This window comes from Quercus lobata, chromosome 2, assembly GCF_001633185.2.
Source record: "Quercus lobata isolate SW786 chromosome 2, ValleyOak3.0 Primary Assembly, whole genome shotgun sequence".
In the NCBI taxonomy this organism is placed as follows: domain Eukaryota; kingdom Viridiplantae; phylum Streptophyta; class Magnoliopsida; order Fagales; family Fagaceae; genus Quercus; species Quercus lobata.
This window is the reverse complement of record NC_044905.1, coordinates 45653989-45664305: the sequence shown is the minus strand read 5'-3', so window position 1 is coordinate 45664305 and position 10317 is coordinate 45653989.

The window sequence follows — 10317 nt, the reverse complement described above, 5'->3', positions numbered from 1 at the left end:
TCATCCCGGTTTGGATAGAAATAATGCCAGAATGATGTTTTTTAATTTTTTGATTTTTTTTGCTATTTTTTTTTTAATTTTCTTGCCCGGGTCTGGCAGGAACGAAATTCGGGACTAAATTTTTTTTCTCTTTATCTCGGCCTCTGTCATCGTAGGTTGGATAGAAATAATGCAGGAATGATGTTTTTTAATTTTTTGAATTTTTGTGGTACTTTTTTTTGAATTTTATAGCTCGGGTCGGGTAGGAACGAAATTCTGGCCTAAGTTTTTTTCTCTCTTTCTCGGCCTATCTCATCCCGGTTTCGATAGAAATAAAGGCGGAATGAAGTTTTTTAATTTTTTCCTTTTTTTGCAATTTTTTTTGGAATTTTCTAGCCTAAATCGGGTAGGAAAGGAATTTAGGACTGAAATAATTTTTTTCTCCTTTCTCGGCCTATCTAATCCCGGTTTGGATAGAAATAATGCCAGAATGATGTTTTTTAATTTTTTGAATTTTTTTTTTTAATTTTCTTGCCTAGGTCGGGCAGGAACGAAATTCGGGACTAAAATTTTTTTCTCTTTATCTCGGCCTATGTTATCGTAGGTTGGGTAGAAATAATGCAGGAATGATGTTTTTTAATTTTTTGAATTTTTGTGGTATTTTTTTTTGAATTTTATGGCCCGGGTCGGGTAGGAACGAAATTCTGGCCTAAGTTTTTTTATCTCTTTCTCGGCCTATCTCATCCCGGTTTCGATAGAAATAAAGGCGGAATGAAGTTTTTTAATTTTTTGCATTTTTTTGCAATTTTTTTTGGAATTTTCTAGCCTAAATCAGGTAGGAAAGGAATTCGGGACTGAAATAATTTTTTTCCCCTTTCTTGGCCTATCTAATCCCGGTTTGGATAGAAATAATGTCGGAATGATGACATTTTTTTAATTTTTTTAATTTTTTTGCAATTTTTTTTGGAATTTTCTATCCGGGGTTGGGTAGGAACGGAATTCGGGACTGAAATTTTCTTTATTTCTATTTCTTGACCTATCTCATCCCAATTTCGATTGAAATAATGCCGGAATGATGTTTTTTGCTTTTTTGAATTTTTTTTGCTGTTTTTTTTTTGAATTTTCTTGCCCAGATTGGGCAGGAAAGGAATTCGGCACTGAAATTTTTTCTTTTTCTCGGCCTATCGCATCCCGGTTTGGATAGAAATAATGTCGGAATGATGTTTTTTAATTTTTTTTTTTTTGCAATTTTTTTTTTGGAATTTTCTTGCCCGGGTTGGGAAGGAATGGAATTCGAAACTAAAATATTTTTCTCTCTTTCTCGGCCCATCTCATCCTGGTTTGGATAGACATAATAGTAGAATGATGTTTTTTAATTTTTTTGCTATTTATTTTGAATTTTTTTGGCCGGGTCGGGTAGGAACGGAATTCGGGAATAAAATATTTTTCTCTCTTTCTTGTCCTCTATCATCCCGGTTTGGATAGAAATAATGCCGGAATGCTGTGTTTTAATTTTCTTGCTTTTTTTTTTGGAATTTTCTAGCCCGGGTCGGGTAGAAACGGAAACCAAGACTAAAATATTTTTTCTCTCTTTCTCGGCCTATGTCATCCCGGTTTGGATAGAAATAATAACAAAATGACGTTTTTGAATTTTTTGAATTTTTTTGCAATTTTTTTTTTGAATTTTCTAGCCTAGGTCGTGTAGGAATGGAATTCGGGACTAAAATTTTTTTCCCTCTTTCTTGGACTACCTCATCCCAGTTTCGATAGAATTAATGCCCAAATGATGTTTATCAATTTTTTGAATTTTTTTTGGAATTTTCTAGCCCGGGTCGGGGAGGAACGGAATTCGGGACTAAAATGTTTTTGTCTTTATCGGCCTATGCCTTCCCGGTTTGGATAGTAATAATGCCGGAATTATGTTTTTTAATTTCTAGAATTTTTTTGAAATCTTCTAGCCCGGGTCGGGTAGGAACGGAATTCGGAACTAAAATTCTTTTTCACTCTTTCTTGGCCTATCTCGTCCCCGTTTGGATCGAAATAATGCCGGAATGATGTTTTTTAATTTTTTGAATTTTTTTTTTTAATTTCCTAGCCCAGGTCGTGTAGGATCGGAATTCGGGACTAAAATTTATTTCTCTCTTTCTCGACCTATCTCATCCCGGTTTGGATAGAAATAATTCCGGAATGATGTTTTTTAATTTCTTGAAATTTTTTGCTATTTTTTTTGGAATTTTCTAGCCTGGGTCGGGTAGGAATAGAATTCGGGACTAATTTTTTTTTTTTCTCTTTCTTGGCCCATCTCATCCCGGTTTGGATAGAAATAATGCCAGAATGATGATTTTTAATTTGTTGAATTTTTTTGCTATTTTTTTTTAATTTTCTTGCCCGAGTCGGGTAGGAACGAAATTCGGGACTAAAATTTTTTTCTCTTTATCTCGGCCTCTGTCATCGTAGGTTGGATAGAAATAATGCAGGAATGATGTTTTTTAATTTTTTGGATTTTTGTGGTACTTTTTTTTGAATTTTATAGCCCGGGTCGGGTAGGAACGAAATTCTGGCCTAAGTTTTTTTCTCTCTTTCTCGGCCTATCTCATCCCGATTTCGATAGAAATAAAGGCAGAATGAAGTTTTTTAATTTTTTGCATTTTTTTGCAATTTTTTTTGGAATTTTCTAGCCTAAATCGGGTAGGAAAGGAATTCGGGACTGAAATAATTTTTTTCCCCTTTCTCGGCCTATCTAATCCCTGTTTGGATAGAAATAATGTCGGAATGATGACATTTTTTAATTTTTTTTTAATTTTTTTGCTATTTTTTTTGGAATTTTCTGTCCGGGGTTGGGTAGGAACGGAATTCGGGACTGAAATTTTTTTTTTTCTTTCTATTTCTTGACCTATCTCATCACAGTTTCGATTGAAATAATGCTGGAATGATGTTTTTTACTTTTTTGAATTTTTTTGCTGTTTTTTTTTTTAATTTTCTTGCCCAGTTTGGGCAGGAAAGGAATTCGACACTGAAATTTTTTCTTTTTCTCGGCCTATCGCATCCTAGTTTGGATAAAAAGAATGTCGGAATGATGTTTTTAAATTTTTTTTTTTTTTTTTGAAATTTTCTTGCCCGGGTTGGGAAGGAACGGAATTCGGGACTTAAATATTTTTCTCTCTTTCTCGGCCTCTCTCATCCCAGTTTACATAGAAATAATGCTAGAATGATGTGTTTTAATTTTTTGAATTTTTTTACTTTTTTTTTGGGAATTTTTTTACCCTGGTCGAGTAGAAGCGGAACTCGAGACTAAAACTTTTTGCTCTCTTTATTTGCCTATCTACTCTCGGTTTGGATGGAAATAATGCCGGAATGATGTTTTTGAGTTTTTTGAATTTTTTCGCTATTTTTTTTTTGGAATTTTCTAGCCCGGGTTGGGTAGGAACGGAATTCGAAACTAAAATATTTTTCTCTCTTTCTCAGCCCATCTCATCCTGGTTTGGATAGACATAATAGCAGAATGATGTTTTTTAATTTTTTTGATTTTTTTGCTATTTATTTTGGAATTTTTTTGCCCGGGTCGGGTAGGAACGGAATTCGAGAATAAAATATTTTTCTCTCTTTCTTGGCCTCTATCATCCCAGTTTGGATAGAGATAATGCCGGAATGCTGTGTTTTAATTTTCTTGCTTTTTTTTTGGAATTTTCTAGCCCGGGTCGGGTAGAAACGGAAACCAAGACTAAAATATTTTTTCTCTCTTTCTCGGCCTATGTCATCCCGGTTTGGATAGAAATAATAACAAAATGACATTTTTGAATTTTTTGAATTTTTTTGCAATTTTTTTTTGAATTTTCTAGCCTTGGTCGTGTAGGAATGGAATTCGGGACTAAAATTTTTTTCCCTCTTTCTTGGACTACCTCATCCCAGTTTCAATAAAATTAATGCCGGAATGATGTTTATCAATTTTTTGAATTTTGTTTGCTTTTTTTTTGGAATTTTCTAGCCCGGGTCGGGGAGGAACGGAATTCGGGACTAAAATGTTTTTGTCTTTATCGGCCAATCCCATCCCGGTTTGGATAGTAATAATGCCGGAATTATGTTTTTTAATTTCTAGAATTTTTTTGGAATCTTCTAGCCCGGGTCGGGTAGGAACGGAATTCGGGACTAAAATTCTTTTTCACTCTTTCTTGGTCTATCTCGTCCCCGTTTGGATTGAAATAATGCCGGAATGATGTTTTTAATTTTTTGAATTTTTTTTTTTTAATTTCCTAGCCCAGGTCGTGTAGGATCGGAATTCGGGACAAAAATTTATTTCTCTCTTTCTTGACCTATCTCATCCCGGTTTGGATAGAAATAATTCCGGAATGATGTTTTTTAATTCCTTGAAATTTTTTGCTATTTGTTTTGGAATTTTCTAGCCTGGGTCGGGTAGGAATAGAATTCGGGACTAATTTTTTTCTCTCTCTTTCTTGGTCTATCTCATCCCGATTTGGATGGAAATAATGCCGGAATGATATTTTTCAATTTGTTGAATTTTTTTGCCATTTTCTAGCCCAGGTCGAGTAAGAACGTTATTCGGGACTAAAAGTTTTTTCACTTTCTCGGCCTATCTCATCCCGGTTTGGATAGGAATAATGCCGGACTGATGATTTTTAATTTTTTGAATTTCTTTGCTATTTTTTTGGAATTTTCTAGCCCGGGTCGAGTAAGAACGGAATTCGGGACTCAAAATTTTTTTTTTCTCTTTTTCTTGGCCTATCTCATCCCGGTTTGGATAGAAATAATGCAGGAACGATGTTTTTTAATTTTTTGATTTTTTTGCTATTTCTTTTCGAATTTTTTTGCTGGGGTCGGGTTGGAATGAATTCGAGACTAAATATTTTTCTCTCTTTCTCGGCCTCTCTCATTCCAGCTTGGACAAAAATAATGTCAGAATGATGTGTTTTCATTTTTTCAATTATTTTGCGATTTGTTTTTCGAATTTTCTAACCCGAGTTGGGTAGGAACGAAATTCGAGACTAATTTTTTTTTTCTCTCTTTTTCGGCCTATCTAATCCCAAGTTAGATAGAAATAATGCCGGAATGATGTTTTTTAATTTCTTGAATTTTTATCTATTTTTTTGGAATTTTCTAGCCCGGGTATAGGAACGGAATTCGGGACTAAAATTTTTTCTTTCTTTCTCGGCCCATCTCATCCAAGTTTGGATATAAAAAATGCTGGAATGATGTTTTTTAATTTCTTTAATTTTTTTGTGATTTTTTTTGAAATTTTCTAACCCGGGTCGGGTAGGAACGGAATTCGAGACTATTTTTTTTCTCTCTTTCTCGGCCTATCTCATCCCGGTTTGGATAGAAATAATGCTGGAATGAAGTTTTTTAATTTCTTTAATTTGTAGCTTTTTTTTTTTTTGGAATTTTCTAGCTCGGGTATAGGAACGGAATTCGGGACTAATTTTTTTTTTTTCCTCTTTCTTGGCCCATCTCATCCCGGTTTGGATAGAAATAATGCCAGAATGATGTTTTTTAATTTTTTGATTTTTTTTGCTATTTTTTTTTAATTTTCTTGCCCGGGTCTGGCAGGAACGAAATTCGGGACTAAATTTTTTTTCTCTTTATCTCGGCCTCTGTCATCGTAGGTTGGATAGAAATAATGCAGGAATGATGTTTTTTTATTTTTTGAATTTTTGTGGTACTTTTTTTTGAATTTTATAGCTCGGGTCGGGTAGGAACGAAATTCTGGCCTAAGTTTTTTTCTCTCTTTCTCGGCCTATCTCATCCCGGTTTCGATAGAAATAAAGGCGGAATGAAGTTTTTTAATTTTTTGCCTTTTTTTGCAATTTTTTTTGGAATTTTCTAGCCTAAATCGGGTAGGAAAGGAATTTAGGACTGAAATAATTTTTTTCTCCTTTCTCGGCCTATCTAATCCCGGTTTGGATAGAAATAATGTCGGAATGATGACATTTTTAAATTTTTTTGCTATTTTTTTTGGAATTTTCTATCCGGGTTTGGGTAAGAATGGAATTCGGGACTGAAAATTTTTTTTTTTTCTATTTCTTGGCTTATCTCATCCCAGTTTCGATAGAAATAATGCCGGAATGATGTTTTTTCCTTTTTTGAATTTTTTTACTGTTTTTTTTTTTGGAATTTTCTTGCCCAGTTTGGGCAGGAAAGGAATTCGGCACTGAAATTTTTTCTTTTTCTCGGCCTATCGCATCCCGGTTTGGATAGAAATAATGTCGGAATGATGTTTTTTTATTTTTTCATTTTTTTGCAATTTTTTTTTGTAATTTTTTTTGCCCGGGTTGGGAAGGAACGGAATTCGGGACTTAAATATTTTTCTCTCTTTCTCAGCCTCTCTCATCCCAGTTTAGATAGAAATAATGCCAGAATGATGTGTTTTAATTTTTTGAATTTTTTTACTTTTTTTTTTGGGAATTTTTTTACCCTGGTCGGGTAGAAGCGGAACTCGAGACTAAAACTTTTTTCTCTCTTTCTTTGCCTATCTACTCCCGGTTGGATGGAAATAATGCCGGAATGATGTTTTTGAGTTTTTTGAATTTTTTCGCTATTTTTTTTTGGAATTTTCTAGCCCGGGTCGGGTAGGAACGGAATTCGAAACTAAAATATTTTTCTATCTTTCTCGACCCATCTCATCCTGGTTTGGATAAACATAATAGCAAAATGATGTTTTTAAATTTTTTTGATTTTTTTGCTATTTATTTTGTTATTTTTTCCCCCGGGTCGGGTAGGAACGGAATTCGGGAATAAAATATTTTTCTCTCTTTCTTGGCCTCTATCATCTCGGTTTGGATAGAAATAATGCCGGAATGCTGTGTTTTAATTTTCTGGCTTTTTTTTGGAATTTTCTAGCCCGGGTCGGGTAGAAACGGAAACCAAGAGTAAAATATTTTTTTTCTCTTTCTCGTCCTATGTCATCCCGGTTTGGATAGAAATAATAACAAAATGACGTTTTTGAATTTTTTGAATTTTTTTGCAATTTTTATTTGAATTTTCTAGCCTAGGTCGTGTAGGAATGGAATTCAGGACTAAAATTTTTTTCCCTCTTTCTTGGACTACCTCATCCCAGTTTCGATAGAATTAATGCCGGAATGATGTTTATCAATTTTTTGAATTTTTTAAGCTGTTTTTTTGGAATTTTCTAGCCCGGGTCGGGGAGGAACGGAATTCGGGACTAAAATGTTTTTGTCTTTATCGGCCTATCCCATCCCGGTTTGGATAGTAATAATGCCGGAATTATGTTTTTTAATTTCTAGAATTTTTTTGCTATTTTTTTGGGAATCTTCTAGCCCGGGTCGGGTAGGAACGAAATTCGGGACTAAAATTCTTTTTCGCTCTTTCTTGGCCTATCTCGTCCCCGTTTGGATTGAAATAATGCCGGAATGATGTTTTTTAATTTTTAAATTTTTTTTTTTAATTTCCTAGCCTAGGTCGTGTAGGATCGGAATTCGGGACTAAAATTTTTTTTCCCTCTTTCTCGGCCTATCTCATCCAAGTTTCGATCGAAATAAAGCCAATATGATGTTTTTTAATTTTTGGAATATTCTAGCCCAGTTCGGGTGGGAACGGAATTCGGGACTAAAATATTTTTCTCTCTTTCTCGGCCTCTCTCTTCCCGGTTTGGATAGAAATAATTCCGGAATGATGTGTTTTAATTTTTTTAATTTTTTTGCTTTTTTTTGGGAATTTTCTTACCCGGGTCGGGTAGGAACGGAATTCGGGACTAAAATTTTTTTCTCTCTTTCTCTGCCTATCTACTGTCGGTTGGATAGAAATAATGCCGTAACGATGTGTTGTAATTTTTTGTTTTTTGGAATTTTCTATCAAGGGTCAGGTAGGAACGGAATTTGGGACAAATTTTTTTTTTCTCTCTCTCGACCTATCTTGTTCCGGTTTGGATAGAAATAATGCCGGAATGATGATTTTTAATTTTTTGAATTTTTTTGCTATTTTTTTTTTAATTTTCTTGGCCGGGTCAGGTAGGAACGGAATTCGGGACTAAAAGTTTCTCTCTTTCTCGGCCTATGTCATCCTAGTTTGGGTAAAAATATTGCTGGAATGATGTTTTTTAATTTTTTGAATTTTTTTGCTACTTCTTTCGGAATTTTATAGCCCGGGTTGGGTAGGAACGAAATTCAGGCCTAAGTTTTTTTCTCTCTTTCTCGACCTATCTCATCCCAGTTTCGTTAGAAATAACGCCGGAATGATGTTTTTTAATTTTTGGAATTTTTTTGCAATTATTTTTTGAATTTTCTAGCCCAGATCGTGTAGGAAAGGAATTCGGGACTGAAATTTTTTTTTTTCCCTTTCTCTGCCTATCTAAGCCCAGTTTGGATTGAAATAATGCCAGAATGGTGATGTTTTTTAAATTTTTGAATTTTTTTGCTATTTTTTTAGGAATTTTCTATCCCGAGTCGGGTTGGAACGGAATTTGGGACTGAAAATTTTTTCTCTCTTTCTCGGCCTATCTCATCACGGTTTCGATAGAAATAATGCCGAAATGATGTTTTTTACTTTTTTGAATTTTTTAGCTATTTTTTTTAGGAATTTTCTAGCCCGATTCGGGTAGGAAAGGAATTCGGGACTGAAATTTTATTCTTTCTTTCTCGGCCTATCTCATCCCGGTTTGGATAGAAATAATGCCGCAATGATGATTTTTAATTTTTTTTGCTATTTTTTTTGGAATTTTGTAGCCAGGGTCAGGTAGGAACGGAGTTCGGGACTGAAATTTATTTTTTCTCTTTCTCGTCCTATTTCATCCCAGTTTGGATGTAAATAATGCCGGAATGATTTTTTTAATTTTTTAATTTTTTTGCTATTTTTTTTTTATTTTCTTGCTCGGTTCGGTTGCTCGGTTCGGTTAGGAATAGAATTCGGGACTAAAATTTTTTTCTCACTTTCTCGGCCTATATCATCCCGGTTTGAATATAGATAATGCCGGAATGATGTTTTTTTAATTTTTTGAATTTTTTTGCTATTTTTTTGGAATTTTCTAGCCTGGGTCGGGGAGAAATGGAATTCGGGACTAAAATATTTTTCACTTTCTCGGCCTATCTCATCCCGGTTTTGGTTGAAATAATGCCAGTATGATGTTTTTTAATTTTTTTCTGAATTTTCTAGCCCAGGTCGAGTGGGAACGAAATTTCGGGACTAAAATAAATTTCTCTCTTTCTTGGCCTCTTTAATCCCTGTTTGGATAGAAATAATGCCAGGATGATGTGTTTTAATTTTTTGAATTTTTTTGCTATTTTTTTTGGAATTTTCTTACCCGGGTCGGGTAGGTACAGAATTCGGGACTAAATTTTTTTTCCCTCTTTCTCTGCCCATCTAATCCCAGTTTGGATGGAAATAATGTTGAAATGATGTATTTTAATTTTTTGAATTTTTTTGCTATTTTTTTTGGAATTTTCTAGCCTGGGTCCAGTTGGAACGGAATTCGGGACTAAAATTTTATTTTCTCTTTCTCGGCCTATTTCATCCTGGTTTGGATTGAAATAATGTCAGAATGATTTTTTTTAATTTTTTGAATTTTTTTGCTATTTTGTTTAATTTTCTAGCACGGGTTGGGGAAAAACGAAATCCGTGACTAAAATGTTTTTCACTTTCTCGCCCTATCTCATCCCGGTTTGGGTAGATATAATGCCGGAATGATGTTTTTTAAAATTTTGAATTTTTTTACTATTTTTGTTGGAATTTTATAGCCTGGGTCAGGCAGAAACGTAATTCGAGACTAAAATGTTTTTCACTTTCTCGGCCTATCTCATTCCAGTTTGGGTAGAAATAATGCCAGTATGCTGTTTTTAAAATTTTTAATTTATTTGTTATTTTTTTTTTGGAATTTTCTAGGCCAGGTCGGGTGGGAACGAAATTCGGGACTAAAATATTTTTCTCTCTTTCTCGGCCAATCTTATCCCGGTTTCGATAGAAATAATGCCAGAAAGATGTTTTTTTAATTTTTTTGGAATTTTCTAGCCCGGTTCGGGTAGGAATAGAATTCGGGGCTAAAATTTTTTTCTGTCTTTCTCAGCCTATCTCATCCAGGATTGACTACAAATAATGCCGGAATGATTTTTTTAATTATTCGAATTTTTTTGCTATTTTTTTTCGAATTTTCTTGCTCGGGTGGGGTTAGAATGGAATTCGGGACTAAAATTTTTTTCTTTCTTTCTCTACCTATCTCATCCCGATTTGGATAGAAATAATGCCAGAATGATGATTTTTAATTTTTTGAATTTTTTTGCTATTTTTTTTTTTTTGGAATTTTCTAGCCCAGGTCGGGTAGGAACGGAATTTGGGTGTAAAATATTTTTTTCTCTTTCTTGGCCTATTTCATCCCGG